Raw genomic sequence first — 16,645 nt, forward strand, 5'->3', positions numbered from 1 at the left:
ACATGCACATGTGCACACACGTGCACAAATGGCTCGGCTAATACCGCCTCACGCTTCGGATCTCAGCTCAGGTGTCTTAACCTCAGGATAGCCTTCTGACCATCTTTCCCCCCACCCCCAGCCCTCATCCTGGTTCAGGCCTTTTCTCTTTAACACACATCTTAGTTTGTGATCACACAAACTTATAATTAGTGTGATTAGTTGATTACTGTGTCACCCTCTGAAACGGTGAGTGCCATGAGGTTGGTGGCTATGTGTGTTTTTCCCCCTCGTTATTTTATCCCCAGTGCCTTACACAATGCCTGACATACAACATATTCTATCAAGGAGAAAATGAATGGACAGTCTTGGATTAGATCCCAAACCAGGCCAAAAAGAATTAGCTATAAAGGACATTACGGAAACTTAGGAACTGTAGATGAGCTGTTAGTATTGTATCAGTGTTAAATTTCCTGACTTTGCTATCCTTATTTTAGGAAATACACGCTAAAGAATTTAGGAGTAGTGGGTTATATGTCCTCACCTTTCTCTCAAATGTTTCAGGACAAAAAAAAAAAAAAAAAAAAAATTGAAGTTTAGATAGCTGGAAGAGAGAATGATAAAACATGCAACAACAAACATGGATGAAAGATATATAGGAGTTCATCATGCTGTTCTTGTATCTTTTCTCTAAGTTCAAAGTTACTTCACAATAAGATATTGTAAAGAATTCAGTGAATAGAAACAAATGAACAAAAGGGAAAAGGGATGCTAGGGGGAGTGCTCTCCGAAGGGCTTGGTCACTCTGGGGAGCTCTGAGGGGGCTGTGTGGCTGGAGCATGGCCTGGGGTTGGGGAGGGATCAGCTGGGGGTGGGGAAGGATTGGCTGGAGCTGGGTCCCTCATCTGGGCCGCAGGCCTGTGTGTTTTGAGGGGGTGAAGCACTGACCTGTTCGGCCAGCCTTAGCCTGAGTACTCCACATTCCCTCTCCTCTTCCCTATGGTGATTACTGAGCCAAAGCCTGAGTGGGTGAAGCCAGCCCATCTTGGGTCTTCCGTCTGATTTCTCTTTTAGTTTAATAATAGGGAAGCTCTCATCCAAGTATGAGGATTACTCCTCCTACCTGAAAACTACAACTTCCCTGTTGTCTGTTTGTTGTTAAGCCCACCACATGGTTCCTGTATGGGTTATATGTGGCTGTATAGCGGATTATCCCAAAATGTGGTAGCTTAACACAGTGTTTATTACCTTGTGGTTTCTGTGGGTCAGGAATCTAGGCTCAGCTGGGTGGCTCTGGCTCATGGTGGGTCTCTCATGAGATTACAGTCAAGATGTTGGCCAGCTCTGGAGTCATCTGAGGTCTTGACTGGGGCTAGGGGATCTGCTTTCAAGAAGGCTCACTCTCATGGCTGTTGCAGGAGGCCTCAATTTCTCAATGCCTGGACCTCTCTGTAAGGAAGGTTGAGTGTCATTACTGCGTGGCAGCTAGCTTACCCCAGAACGAGTGATCTGAGAGTGAGAGCAAGCAGGAAGTCACAGTTCCTTGTGTGACCTAGTCTCAGAAGTTGCACATTGTCGTGTATGCTTTGCTCTGTTAGTTGGATGTGAGTCACTAAGTTTAGCAGACCCCACCTCTTGAAGGGAGGAGTGTGAAAGAACTTGGGCACATTTTAAAACCACCACAGCTCCTGAGGGCCTACCGCGTGCTGGGCACTAGAGGTGGTTCAGGGGATCCAAGGCGTGGACCACCGTCTGCCCTCTAGAAGTTTACATCTGCTTGGGGAGGTGAGACATGCTCGGAAATTGGTCATGAGAACCAAGATACTCCGTGGCAAGCTAAGTCCGAATGGGTAACCCAAGGGAGCTCTTTGGAACGCCTGAGCTGGGCCTTCGCAGATGAGCAGCTCCTACTTTGGCTCTTGACCCTGATCATGGCACTGTCATACAATGATAATGAATACTGATGGTAGCACTTGAGCATTTTCACCGCGGTGGGCGCTGTGCCAAGGGGGACCGCCTCGTGGCGCATCTCCATTTGTGAGTAGCATTCCTTGGAATCGTGCAGTAGGACAGCCCTGGTGCCAAGTGCTTCATTTCTGTAATCTCATTTATGCTTTGAATTGCCCTGTGGGACTGCTATTATTATCCCCATTTTACAGATTACGCAAGTAAAGTTTAGAGAAATTAAGTGACTTATGTAAGATCCTACAGCTAGTAAGTGGCAGAGGGCTTAAGACTACAGGCCCCTGTAGGTTTAAATTCCAGCTCCTGTACTTTCAGAGCTTTAGAGTCCTGGGTAACTGACTTTAACCTCTCTGCATGTCCGTTACCTCCTCTGTAATATGCATATAAAACTGCTTAATGTTCCCAGTGTAGTGCCTGGCGTGTGGTAAGCCTTAACTACTGCTGCTGTTAATCAGCTCACAGTCAAACACACAGCTGTGCTGTCACCTCAAGTTCTTTGCGTTAGTTTGTTATAAAGGGTTGAAATGGGAGAAGCATGTGGTAACTACAGCCGCCCTCTTCATGTGCAGGGTTTACAAATTTGCAAGGACAAAGAACTTGTCCAGGCTGAACATGCAGTGCATCTTTAGTGACTGATTCTGCCATTTCCAGTGTCTGCTTTCTTCCATGAAGATGTGGATGCTTCGAGGGACACCTGCCCAATCCCTCCTCTGCACAGGCCCCGAGAGTGGCCAAGCTGGGTTTTAGGAAGCTGAACGTGAGTTGGCAACTTTCTTTGGAAGTGCTTTCCCTGTTGAGAGGCGAGGAGCACCGGACTGAATGCCGGTTAGGATATGTCTGTGCCGTGGGCCCTTGAGCCAACTACTAAACCTTTCTGGGCTCCGAGGGCCTTCCCTCCAGGGTTGTCCGTCAGAAAGAATATGGAGAAAGTGTGTTTTAAAAACCATGAAACTCTGGTGCAAGGCTCTGGGCCTCTTCATTCCCTTCCAACCATTTGAGAAATTGTGGCTTCTTTAAGCAATTGGTATACTGAAAGGCCGTGTGATGGGAATCACTCCTTCTACCCACACCCTCTTTACTAAAACATTTTTGAGCAAAATCAGTTTCGATTTGAATTCTGAGGATCAAATCAGCCTCTAAACAAAATCAAGGACCAGGTGGTGCTCCTTTTGAAAATTCAAACCCCATAACCAACTTGGGGGACTTATCTTTTGAAATTAATCTTTTTTTCTTCTTTTAATGAATGGGCATTTGTCGACTGCGCCAGTTCATTATGGAATTCATCCGAATGTTTCATTCACTGTGATCTCAGAGGCAGTGTGTGCTCACTCACCACCCGTGGGAATGACAGAACCCACTTCGAAAAAGAAAAAAAATCTTCCTCCCTTCATTTCCTCACTTTAGACTAAAACACTTCCTTTTTTAAACTTAAAAAAGGGGACTAATTTTCTCTTGTTAAAATTCGGATATGCATGAGCCTTCTTTTTTTTTTTTTTTTTTTTTTTTTTTTTTTTTTTTTGCAAAATTATTGCACATCTCTGTATATTCATTACCCAAGGAGGTTATGAGTAAGCCCTCCCTGGATCCTCTGGTGGCGCAAAGTGATGGGAGGGGGTTCAGTCAGTTATCTGTATAAGAGGCTCGCTCTCAGTGTCTCTCCTCCATTTTCCCATTGTTAGACTGTACTTACCAGAAGACAGAAAGAGGAGAGGTTGAGGGAAGAGGAGGAGGAGGAGGAGGAGAAATGTCAGAGAGAAGCCTGGAGCTGTCAGCTCTCTAGCTGTCTGACCTCAGAACAATTGCTTAAACTCAGAGCCCGGTCCCACCTTTAAAATGGGGATAATGACAGTAATAGCTGCGTTGCAGGGCTGTGGCGATGATTATCTGAGAAAATCTGTGCCGGAAAAGTGCTTTTGTAAATGCCATTATACCGTTATTGGTACTGAGATATGATTGCGCACATGTATAACTTGTACGGGTTTTTAAATATAAGTTTTACAAGGGTTGCTTTTATTTTTAGACGCAGTTTGAGTTGGAAGGGAATCTTAGGAATCCTTTAGTATGCCTTCTCACTGTGGGGGAGGAACCCCCTCTGTGGCAGCCTTTGGCTTGAATAGCTCCAGGGATGGGGAGGTCACCACTTCTCCCTCTTCTTTCTCCCAATCATCCCAGTTTTCTTCTTCAAGCTATAGGACATGCCAGTGATTTTCTTCTCCCTAAGATAGACAGCAAAAGAATAATGTCGTGGTTAAAAATGAGTAAGCATGCCATGGCATGCGTTATGCAGATCTGCTCTCTGTACACTTTGTGGCTGGAGGTATGTCAGCCAGTCTCCAAAGTATTTGAATTGCTTGTTTGGGGGATCTGGTATTCTCCGTACCAGAAGCTCCTGAGTTATCAGGACTGAGCCTGCAGCCCCAGAGCAGGAAGACGACCTGGCAGGGCCCTCTTAGTTCTGTGTGCCTGAATGCCTTTCTCTTTTTCAACTGGTGTGGTTGTTTTGTTTTGTTTTGTTTTGTTTTGTTTTGTTTTGTTTTGTTTTGTTTTAGCTATAGGTAGATACGGATTCATCTCAGAAGGTACAGTCTGGGCGCAATTGTTTCCTTCTCTTCTTCTTCTCCTCACTTCCCCTTCTGAAAGGGGAAGCCCGGGCTCAGCACTTGGTGGAAAGCCTGTTTACTTTACGCCTGCTCCTGCCTCTGGGGTTTTCATTCCTCCCCGTGCAAGATGTAATGGTGAGGAGGCCGAAGCTGGGGCTGGAAAGACCTCAGACACCATCCCGGTGAACACTCCACAGACTGTCTCTGGAGGTCTTCAGGGATTCTGTAAACATGGTTTCACCTTGTGTTGACTCTTTTTAAACTACAATAATAGAAAACATGTTTTTAAATCACTTACGTGTATTATGTACTACATTTTTACATGTCGGAGGTCACCAGTTTATTCTTCCAGCATCTGTTTAATTGAAGAGAATCCTGAAATTATAGGGCAGGCTGTGTTAAAAAAAAAAAAAATACATCTACTTATTCATCAAGTGTATCTACTATTTATTATATCAAAAAGTTTTCTCAGAAAAAAAAAAAATGAAGAGGTTAGAGTGGGAGAGAGCCAAAGCATAAGAGACTGTTAAAAACTGAGAACAAACTGAGGGTTGATGGGGGGTGGGAGGGAGGGCAGGGTGGGTGATGGGTATTGAGGAGGGCACCTTTTGGGATGAGCACTGGGTGTTGTATGGAAACCAATTTGACAGTAAATTTCATATATTAAAAAAAAAAAAAAAAAAAGTTTTCTCAGCATTGAGTAAAGCAAAAGAGAGAAATGGTACTTTGAGGCAGATGTAAGCTGTAAGCTCTTGTCTCTCACTCCTGAGGTCAGATTATGTTGATCAGAAAACCACATTGTCCTCATTGGTTGACTTTACACTAAGGACATATTATTGGTTTGAAAAGTTAAAATGTATAATAACAAAATGCAACTGACTAATAAAAGGCTTCACTCACTGAAAACCTACCACCCTTTCACAGAACACATCCGTTAGAGTAGTTGGGACCCTCTTCTAGTCCATCATTGCTTGCCTCTTAAATTATGCCCCAGGTCATTTAGGTAACATGATATTTGCATAGAAGAAGCCCTACTGGCAACTCTATTTTTATTTTCATGTTTATGTCTGAGCACCTGCTTTTTACTTGTGAGTGGACCCTGGCAGATTTTTCACTTCTAGATTTTGTTGATCCATGACCTGTGCTCATGAGTGAGAAATTCTTCTTCTGCCCAATCCCAGATGGTCATGCTTTTATTATAAGCCCATAACATTTTACCCCCTGTCCCATTTTTTCCCCCATGTGCTCAGAGGCCTCTTGGGCAATGTGCCCATAAAAATCAGTCCAGTGCTGTGGAACACATAGAATGATACAGAGATCACCCCTCACCCCTAAGCCTCCTTGAAGCCAAGCAGCCCCCATTTCCTTCCTGTTCACTCACGGGATGTCTTTTCTGCCTCTCTGTCTGGCAGAGCTCTGTGACCCCACTCCTGTTGTTCCCCTTTTTTGTGAACCACAGTGGCTTCAGCCTGAAGTCCTCGATGCTGATGGATCCCAAGATTTGGTTAGAACCCTGTCCTTTGTGGAAAATGAGGGTATCACCCCACCTTCCCCGCTCACAGAGTGTGTTGTAAGCGCAGGGGGGCAGTGCTGGTCGTGGAGTGCTTGTTGCCATGGGAATCCGAGGTTCTGCTGCCTCTTCCCGGTGGTACTGGTGTCTGTGCACTGCCCCAGCCCTGTCTGCTGCTATGTTCCCTTCTCTCATCCCAAGAAGGCAGGTAGTAAAGGAGATGGAGGGAGTTCCAGCTTGCCGTGCTGCTGTCTCTTCCTCCTCCTCCTCCTCCTCCTTCTTCTTCTTCTTTTTTTAAAGTTTTATTTATTTCTTTATTGAGGGGCAGAGAGAATGAGAGCACACCAGCTGGGGAAGGGCGGAGAGAGAGGGGGAGAGAGAGACTCCTAAGCAGGTTCCATGCTGTCAGCACGGAGCCCATCAGCGGGACTTAAATTCACAAACCATGAGATCATGATCTGAGCTGAACTCGAGAGTTGGACGCTTAGCCTACTGAGCCACCCAGGCGCCCCTTACCTTCTAAGTGCAGTAAAATCAGGGAAGGTTCCTACGCATACACACAGAGCGAGCACATCCCTCCTTTCCCTGTATTCAAAATAAATCTGGGGAAGCAGCCTCTCCCTCAAACACCAGCCCCACCTCAAGCAAAACAGGCTCAGCAGTCAGAAAGACCTAGATTTGAATCACTGTGTCACTTGTCATCGTTGTGTGAAACTTAACTGTCTTGGGCCTTCATTTTCCCACATGGGAAACGGAAAGAATGGTCACCAACCGCATACACCAACTGCTGGAAATTCATTGTGAGACTGTCACTTTGTTAGGGCTTAAAAATAGCCATTAATTCTTTGGTGATAGTAGTGTCTAGAGGCTGGTTTCCCTTCTGCAAGTAAGCTGGGCGGTTTTACTGACCCGACAGGCCCCAGATAGACATGTCGGGAGTGGGGAAGAGGAAAAGGAGCACTCTGTGTGGTTTGCCCTGCCCCCTCCTCCTGGCTCCCTTCCCACCCCAGCACCCCAGCACCCCAGCCGCCATCCCCTGTTCCATCAGGAGCAGGGTTACTCCCACTGCCCAAGAGCTGCGCGGCGCCAGCCTTCTCGGCGTGGGCATTTTCAGCCCAGATGACATTTCCTCACAGGCTTGCGGCATCTTCCCCTCCCCACCTCATAGTCCCCCTCATTTCAGAAGCCCTCCGAGGACTTCAAGATGAAACACTTCCACCCTGGGTAGATCGTTTTCATCGAATTCTCCAGCTTGTGGTCTCCACTGTTGAGGAGAGACATTTTAATTAATTACAGGCCCCATGGGCTCAGGGATCAATAGCAGTAAAGAGCCGTGGAATGAATTCCTAGCCTCTGCTCCGTTTCCCACTGTCTCTGCACCCTTGCACCAGGTGCACAAGCCCTGTGGGCCTCAGTTGCCTGTTCTCTGCAATGGGAGTGCCTATTTCCCAGGAGCGCTGGGAGTCCCCCCAGCAAGGTGTGGGGATCAAAAGTATTGAAAACTGTAGTGTGCTGGCCACAGGTGAATTATTACTAAGAGCGTATGTGTATTCCCAAGGGGCAAGCATGAGGGATGTTTCTCTTCAGAGCCATTTCTTCCTCTTGTTCCTTGATACCTTAAGACCAGCTGGCAGGTTCTGTCTCCCTTTCTGAGTGTGAGAGAAGCAAGCAGCCCAGACAGAATTAGGCAGGTGGGTATGTGGGTGGAGTGTGGGTTCCTCCAGTGAGGAAAAGTGATCATACAAGTGGGACCTGGGATAAGAAGTCAAAAGCCTCAGCTTTTCCCTGAGAATTGGGGTCCCCAGCTGTTCTGACATTCACTACACTGGCCACCTCTAGCCCTGAGCCTTCACAGCCAAGAAAGAAGCCTTGTTTATTCCAGACTCTGCTTCCTTCTTCCTGCTTTCTTCTTGCAGCGTATTCTGCACACAGCAGCCCAGGTGATCTTTCTAAAACACAAGTCTGATCATGTTCCTTTCCTGCTTAGAACCCTTCCATGGCTGCCTGTAGCCTTGAGGCTAAAATCCAGAATTCTTGGTGTCGCTGTTTGGGCCCTTATGACCTGGCCCCTGCCACCTTCTCCGGTGTCCATTTCCGGCTCTCCCGCCAGTCCCCTCGGGTCTAAGCCAGAGCCCATCCACTCTGGCTCTGGTTCTCAGGCCTTGAGCATGCTACCAGTTTGGGCTTTCCAAAGCCAGGTCCTCTACATGCTACTGAAGGCTGTGCTGAGACATCACCTCCCCCAGTAAGCCTTCCCTGACCACCCTGCCTTCCTCAGTCTGGGTGGGTTCTCATGGCAGCCTGTGCATTTATTGGTGTTATGGCCCCAGCCACATCCCAGGACCCACATCCATTTCCGTGGAAACCTCTCCTTGTCTACCACCCCCATCCCTGCATGAGCTCCTTGAGACCCAGGCCCGTGTGACTGGTTTACCATCATACCCCCATGGCCCTAGCACGCCTCCTGCCAACAGAGTGCATGCCAAATAATGGGATGGAGAAATGGCTTGGGATGTTATCATTAGATGAGAAGCCTGGGGGGGATCAGAGTCGCCTGGGCACTTGTCAGACACCAGCTTCCTGGCTTCATCCCACCCTCCAGGATGCAGAATTTCTGTGGGTCTGCCAGGGAATCTGCATGTGCACACCCAAGTGGTTCTCATGCAGATTTGAGGACCTCTCAGTGATCTCCTTCAAGCCTGGCATTTTACAAAACAGGAAAACTAGATCCAGAGACAGATATAGTAAGTGATTTCTGTAGATCTCAATCTCTCTCTCTCTCTCTCTCTCTCTCTTTCTCTTTCTCTTTCACATGCATACACACACACACATACACACACTTCTTTAAGACATAAAAAAAAAAGAAAATAAAGGCCCAGTGCTTTTTCTACTCCCGAAATGTTGATCTTCAAGAAACCCACGGGAAGCACAGGAGAGAGAATTTTTGTTTTTGTCTTTGTTCTGCCCTGAGGTCTGAACTAGGGAATTTTGGCATATTTTTTCATTTCCTTTCCATAAAAAGTATGCAACCTCAGAATATGGGGTACTTATTTTTAAAATTCAAAACAATTACTTTCACTCCAAGACTTATGTAATTTTTTGCAATGTTGGAAATCCCTGATGTTTCATTTTTCTGGTTCAGAAATGATTTGTAGAGAGTATGAATTATCCTGCCTGATGCCACGAGGTCTATTTTTATCCGTATGAGGATGTTGAGACTAAACCCGACAGAACATATTTACCGTTGCTTATAGTACTCGGTGATGCTGCCTCTCTTTAGAGCTTGCCAGAGAGAAACCATGTAGGAACATGTGTTCATAATTAATTTGACCTGCTTAGTAGGACAAAATGGGGAGGAAGGATCCACCAGCTCCACATGTGGCAGAGATAAAGTGGAACATGCTCAGAGGAAAGTGCTGGAATGCCGAGGGATGAGGAAATGTTTCTAAAGGGAAGGGCTAAAGACACTGGACGTTTAGGTTTTCATAGAAGGACCAGTGGCTGTGTCTGAAAGGCTTGAATGGCAGGGAGAGAGCATGAAAGGAAAGTGGAACCCTGGCCTGAGGGTGGGAGAGACCTTCCGTTTGAAGGTGTAAGCAAGAGCATCCTCCAAGGTGATGGATGAGTTTCTCATCAAGAGAAGTGTTTAAGGTGGGGGCCATCTTACAGGCCTGTCACCCAGTGTCCTGGGTGAGGGGTAGTCTGGACCAGGTGAAGTCCAACTGCCCTTCTCACTGATCTGAGAGCAGACTCGAACGCCCACAGGCCCCAGCCTGTGACATAAGTGAGTGAAGGGTTCTGTGGCTGGGGCTGTGGGCAAGTGGGAAAGGGTTTGTTCCTTCCTCAGCTCCAGCTGTTGCTTGGGAATGCGGGTCCAATCAGGCCAGGTCTTTGGGTTTTCTAGATTTCTAGATTTTTTTTTTTTAATATGGACTCTCCTGAGTTTTAAATATTGTGTGAGCTAAATAAAGCCATCTGTGCCCGCTGGCTCTTGGCCATGGCCTGCCAGTCTGACCCCTCTGTTCCAAGAATCTCAGGTTTGTGTGCACCTCAGGCTTTCAGGCAGGGGTGAAATGAGTGAGGTGGGCAGGGTAGGGATTATCTCTCCACCCAACAGATGGGGAAATGAGGACGCCTGGAAGTACAAGGTACCAGCAGACGAGGGCTAAGGCAACGAAGAGGGCAACGAATTTCTTCCCTGCTCGTTCCAGTGACATTTCATTTTTAAGCTTTTCTTTTAAAATAATGTTGGATAAAGGGTGCACTGGGAGTGCTCAGTATTTCTTGGGGGTAGGGCCAGAGCAGGGGATTCGGCCTCCCCGAGTCACTTTCCCTTCCCCTCCCTGCACTGCTCCTGGAGCACCTCTTGCACTGAGGTGTCTGTGAATGGCGCCCCCCCCCCCCCCCCCCCGGGGTTGTGCCTGCTCAGCCTGCACACCCCTGCCTGGAGCCATGCAAAAGCTGTGCCTCTGCTTTTCCCCAAGGATCTGGGATGTCCAGCCATACCTGAAATCTCCCATTACAGCTCTCTTCTTGGGTGAAGGCTCCATGGGCACCCAGGAAGCTCTTTGAAAATGCACACAGGAAAAGAAAAAAGGCCACAGGAATGCAACCTGACAACTGTCTCAGGCTCCAAGTGCTGGATTGCCATGGACTCAGCCGCTGAGTAAATTAGCTTTGCCACGAAGGCAACCACAGAACGCTGGTCCTATCCAAGCCACATTTATGGTGCTCCCTGCTGCGATTTGAGGCCTGTCTGCCGAGCTTCCTGCCTCTTGGCCTTCCCCGCCGCTCCTTGTGCTTGAGGCCATGCTTCCAAGAGCAGCTTTCAGACCAACTTTAGGTTTTGCTTACTTTGCTGGTGAACATCCTGCTCGTTTTATTTTGTGGTTGGTTTTTATAAGGAAAAAAATTTTTTTAAGTACATATTTTTCAGACAACTGTGTTGAGGGGTATTTGAGATACAATAAATTGCACACTTTTGAGAGTGTGTAACTTAATCCATTTTAACATATGTATAAACTTTGTGAGACTACCATCGAAATCATAATAAACATTTCTATCACCCCCGGAGGGTTCTTTGTGCCTTTTGTCTTTTTAATTTTTTTAATTTTAATTTTATTTTTGAAAGAGAGAGAGAGAGAGAGACAGAGAGCGCGAGCCCCAGTGGGGGAAGAGGAGAGAGAGAGGGAGACCACAAGATCCGAATCAGGCTCCAGGCTCAGAGCTGTCAGCACAGAGTCTGACTGGGGGCTCAAACTCACAAACCCTGAGGTCATGCATAACCTGAGCAGAAGTTAGATGCTTAAGTGACTGGGCCACTCAGGCACCCCTCTTTGTGCCCTTTTGTAACTAGTCCTTCCCTCTGTCTCCACGCAGTCACTGACCTGCTTTATCTTTCTAGATGAGCTTGTGTTTTCTAGAAATTGCATAGAACTTCACCCAATGTGTGTTCCTCTTTGCCTGCTTTTTTCAGCAAGCAAGATGATCATTGAGACTCCTCCATGTCCTCCTGTGTATCAGCAGCTTGTTTCATTTTATTGTTGAGCAGTTTCCCATTATGTGTGTGTTCCGTCATTTGTTTATCCATTCTCATGTTGGTGGACATTTCGGTTGTTTCTAGCTTTTGGCTTGTACAAATAAAGTTGCTACGAACATTTGTGTACAGGTCTGGGGTTTTGTTTCACTTGGGTGGATAGGTACTTCCAGAAACAGTGTATTGGCTAGGTGGTATGGTAGGCATATGTTTAATTTTTTAAGAAGCTGCCAAATTGTTTTCCAAAGTGGTTGTATCGCTTTGAGTGCCCACGTCAGCCTGTGAGAGTTCCAGTTGCTCAGCGTCCTTGACAACACTTGGAATGATCACTGTTCAATTTTAGCTCTTCTGTGGGGTGTGCAATATTCACGCCTCTTGACACGACATTTGCGTGCTGTCACTGAAGAACCTGTCTTCATGGGTTTGTTGGCTATTTTGTATCTTTTCTGAAGTGCCTGTTAAAATCTTTTGCCAGTTTTCACTCATTTGGGTTGTTTGTCTTTATGGAATTTTAAGAGTTTTAAAAATATATTCTGTAATACAAGTCTTTTGTCTGATACATGTTTTGGGAATGTATTCTCCCGGTCCGTGGCTGTTTTCCTAATAAGGTGTCAGTATTGTTTAGTAAAATCTGGAGCATATGGGGTTTCCAGGGACATGAAAGCCATTGAATATTGAACAAATGCAATAAACCTTAAGAATCCCATAGAACCCAAACTTGGTACCAACATGATTGAGAGTGTATTTATAACATTACCTCTTGGTTTAGAAATTATTTTACGTAATTTGAGAAAAGCACTGTGTGCGGCACCATACTAGGTATTAGAAGAGATGGAAGGAAATGTAGAAACATCATGAGATGTGGATACTCTTCTTAGGGGGCTCACATCCATGGAAGAGTGAGCATATACACGTATTCTGATGACAGTAATTACTGTGTATACTATATGCTTGATTGGCATGATCTCATTTAATGTTCAGAACAACCCTCTAATATAGATTTTCCCCATTTTGCAGATGAAGAAACTGAGGCTTAGAGGAGCTAAGTAACTTCCCCAGAGCATACAGCTATGATATGGCAGATATGGATTCAATCTCACTTCTGTCTGACTTCAAAGTCCGTGTACTTAACCGTTAGACTAACTGCCTTCCAGGTAGAGCATAAGCTAAGATGTGTTGAGAATCATAAGAGAGTTATAAACAGAGTGTTATGGAACAAGAAGTGAAAAAATTTATTTTTAGTTCTGTACCAGAAAGCACCATCGAGGCGTTAACATCCAAGTTGGGCCTTGGGCCTTGAGGAGTGTTTACAACCTCAGTAACAAAGATGGCAGAAGAGGAATGGCAGTTGAAGGGAACAGCATGAGCAAGGATGTAGAAGAGGTTAGAAGGGTCATGGGACCTATTGACCAAAGTCCAGTATTCTTCAGGGGGAAAGGTACAAGAAAAGGTCTTGAAAATCAACTCCAAGGGCCTCAAAAATCAGGCTGAGAAGTTTGAACTGGATTCCATGAGGCAGTTGGGACCCACTGAAACATCTGAGAAAGGAGGATTGGGGGCAAGTGATATGCTGGCTCTGTATGGTGATGGGATAGAGTCTGGATGGACAAGGACATAGAAGAGGGACAAAGGGCAGTGGAGGGCCTTGTGATGCTACTATAGGTATCAAGGGCCTCAACTAGGGTATTAGTCATAGAAATGGACAGGAGGGAATAAATAATATAATTCAAAACTAGAAGCTACCTCCTGTACATGATTTTTTATTCTGCCGACTTTTCCATAAGCCGGGACTAATTTGATCCAGTCCCCTTTCTGTCACTTCCTTTCTTGTCCATCTGTATTTCTCATACTTCATTGCTCCCAGACAGTGGCCAAGGAGAAGAGAGAAACCCAATTTGTCCTGTCTGTAATTTGTTGGCTAATTCTGATAAATGAAGTGGTGCCTGGAGAAGGCTGAGTCTTTTGGCCAAAATGAAGTTTTATATTATTCATACATTTATTCATTCAGCTAACCAGATTCATTCATTTACCATCCCGATGGGTTTTTTTCCAAAACCATCAAGCAGTTCTCCAGTTCTCAGTGGATGCTACTGGGTGTCTTACAAATTTGACTCCGTTCTGACACTGTCAGCCTCAAGTTAGCATCAGACCCCACAGGCTAAGGGCTCAGTCCCATAAGACTGCCCCCATTTCAGATGCCAATCACAAGTCCAGTTCACCTGGGTTTCTGATCACCGGCTATCAATCAGAGGGTTCCACCACTCCCTCTTCAGGTGTGATTAATTTGCTAGAACGTGGAGAAATATTTACTTATGTTTACCGGTTGATTATAAGGGGTGTTATAAAGGATACAGGTGAACAGCCAGATGAAGAGGTGCATAGGGTGAGAGGTCCAGAAGGGTCCTGAGTACAGGAGCTTCTGTCACAGTGGAACTGGGGTGTTCTACTCTTCCTTCATGTTTACCACCCCAGAAGCTCATCACATCCTTTTATTCAAGAGTTTTTGTATATCTTAATCTGCAACCCAGCCCCCTGCCCCTTCTGGTGACCAGCCCCATCCTCAAGCTATCTGGGGGGGTCCCACCCTACGTCACCTTATTAGCATAAACTCACCTGTGCTCAAAAGGGGCTCCCTTTGACTTATGAATGACAAAAGGCACTCCTGCCACTCTGGAAATTCCAAGGGTTTTCAGAGATTTGTGCCAGGAACTTGGGACAGAGACCAGATATATTTTTTTTATTATGCCATCCATTCTTCCAAACATTTATTTATTTACTTACCAAACTCAGTCATTTGACATCTATCAAAAGTGGAAATATGTGCCAGACGCTATGGTAGGCTCACAGTGTGTAGCATCGAACAGCCTCCCTCTACAGAAGTTCACCTTTTAGTGGAGGCTTTTTCCTGCTGTCTTCAGGCATTTCTTTTTGTCTCACGTTTTTATGTTTCTTCCTCCTCTTCTCTCCTGACTTCTTTGGGAATTTTTTCTCATTTTGCTTTTTCCCTCTATTCTGCTATAAAAGTTCAGTATTCTGTTTCTACATTTTGAATAGTTAAGAAAATTTAACGTGTATTCTTGAATCTAAAATTAATCAATATACTTACCCTACTCCCAGCCAGTACACCTCACCTTTGATCACCCCCTCTTCTGATTTCACACTACTGTTGTCATGTATTTTAGTGGTTGTTATTACTATTATTGAGTATAGTTGACACACAATGTTATGTTTCAGGTGCACAACTTAGTGATTCAACAGGTTTGTACATCATGTTATCACTACAAGTATACGTACCATCTGTCCGCTTATATCACTATCACATTGATATTGTGTGTAATGATATTGACTGTGTTCCTTATGTTTAATTATTATTTTTAATTCCATAAGACTGTACTCTTACTGTTTTATATAGGCCTTCTGAATGCAATCACTTTCCTTTTGCCTGAAGCATATTGTTTTACATTTCTTTGAGGGTATTTTAAGAGTGAACTCTAGGTTTTGCTTGCGAATATCTTTATTTTGCTCCTGTTCTTTCTGGGTATACAATTCCAGTTTGACCGTTTTTTACCTTCAGTATATTCAATACATTATTCTACTGCCTTTCAGGTTTAATATAACTGTTGAGAAGCCAGGGGTAGTATAATGATTATTCTTTTATATTAAATCTGTCTTTTCTCTGGCTACTTTTAAGATTTAAAAAAAAAGATTTTATCTCTTTTTGGTCTGCAGTTTCACTATAATGTAGATTTTTAAAAGCAGCTTTATTGACGTATAATTGGCATATAGTAAATCGCATATACATAATTTGGTAACTTTTGACATCTGTATATACCTGTGACACTGTCATGTCAAGATAATGAACATACCCCAATGTTTCCTTGTGTCCCTTTGTATTGTATAACCCCTTCTTCCTGTCACTCCTGCCTTCCTCTAGTCCCCAGGCAACTACTGATCTATTTCCTATCGCTGTAGACTAGTTTGTATTTTCTGGAATTTTACACAAATGGAGTCATACGGTATGTACTCTTTTTAAAGTCTGGCTTCTTTCATGGAGCGTGATTATTTTGAGATTCATTCTTGTTGTAGCGTTATCAATAGTTTCTTCCTTTTTTAATGGTCAGTAGTATTCTTTTGTATGACTATACCACTGTTTGTTTGTCTATTTACCTGTTGGTAGATATTTGGGTTGTTTCCAGTTTGGGGTTAGTACAAAGTTTTTGAGTTTTAATGTACAAGTCTTTGTGTGGGCGTATGCTTTCATTTCTCTTGGGCAAATACATAGGAGTGGAACGACTGGGTTATGTTAGGTGTATATTTAACTTTTTAAAAATTGTGGTGGTACCATTTTATGTTCCCAGCAGCAGTGTATGAGTGTTTCCATTTCTTCTTCAGTTCCATCAACACTTGGTATGATCGATCTTTTCAATTTTAGCCTTTCTAATTGGTGTGTGCTGGTATCTCATTGTGGTTTTAATTTGTATTTCTCTGGTGACCAGTGATGTTGAGCATTTTTTAATGTACTTATCTGCCCTCTGTATATCTTCTTGATGATGTGTCTGCTGATACCTTTTGCCCATTCTTTAAAAATTGGGTTGTTTGGCTTCTTGTTATTGAATTTTGAGAGTTCTTTATGTTCTGGAAAGAAGTCCTTTATGAGATACATACTTTATGTTCTGGAAAGAAGTCCTTTATGAGTATTTATTCCACTCTGCAGCTTATCTTTTTATTCTCTTAACAGTGTCTTTTGAAGAGCAGAAGTTATAAATTTTGTTTCAGTTTGGTTTATCAATTTGTTCTTATATTGATTATGTTTTCGGTGTCATATCTAAGAAATCTGCCTAACCCAAGGTCACAAAGTTTTTGTTGTGGTTTTGTTTCCTTCTAGAATTTTTATAATTTTAGGTTTTACAATTAGACCTGTGATCCATTTTGAGTTAATTTTTATATGTAGTGTAAAATGTGGATCTTCTTTTCCTCCTCTTCTTCTTCTCCTCCTCCTCCTCTTCTCCTTCTCTTTCTCCTTCTCCTCCTCCTATCTTTTTGCATATTGACATC

The 16,645-nt window shown here is 44.4% G+C and overlaps 1 protein-coding gene and 1 long non-coding RNA gene across 2 annotated transcripts in view; both read left to right on the forward strand.

Annotated features, from left to right (window-relative positions):
- The window catches only part of GALNT10 (polypeptide N-acetylgalactosaminyltransferase 10), a 222,783-nt gene that overhangs the window by 17,997 nt on the left and 188,141 nt on the right, over window positions 1–16,645 (forward strand). The gene's annotated exons all lie outside the window — the stretch shown is intronic.
- Window positions 558–11,127, forward strand: LOC128778255 (uncharacterized). The gene is made up of 3 exons (XR_008423718.1): window positions 558–1,764; window positions 2,596–2,701; window positions 10,539–11,127. It is a non-coding gene; the product is annotated as an uncharacterized LOC128778255 (long non-coding RNA).

The sequence above is a fragment of the Panthera pardus genome, unplaced genomic scaffold, assembly GCF_024362965.1.
Source record: "Panthera pardus isolate Hobbes unplaced genomic scaffold, ASM2436296v1 HiC_scaffold_2, whole genome shotgun sequence".
NCBI classification, from domain to species: domain Eukaryota; kingdom Metazoa; phylum Chordata; class Mammalia; order Carnivora; family Felidae; genus Panthera; species Panthera pardus.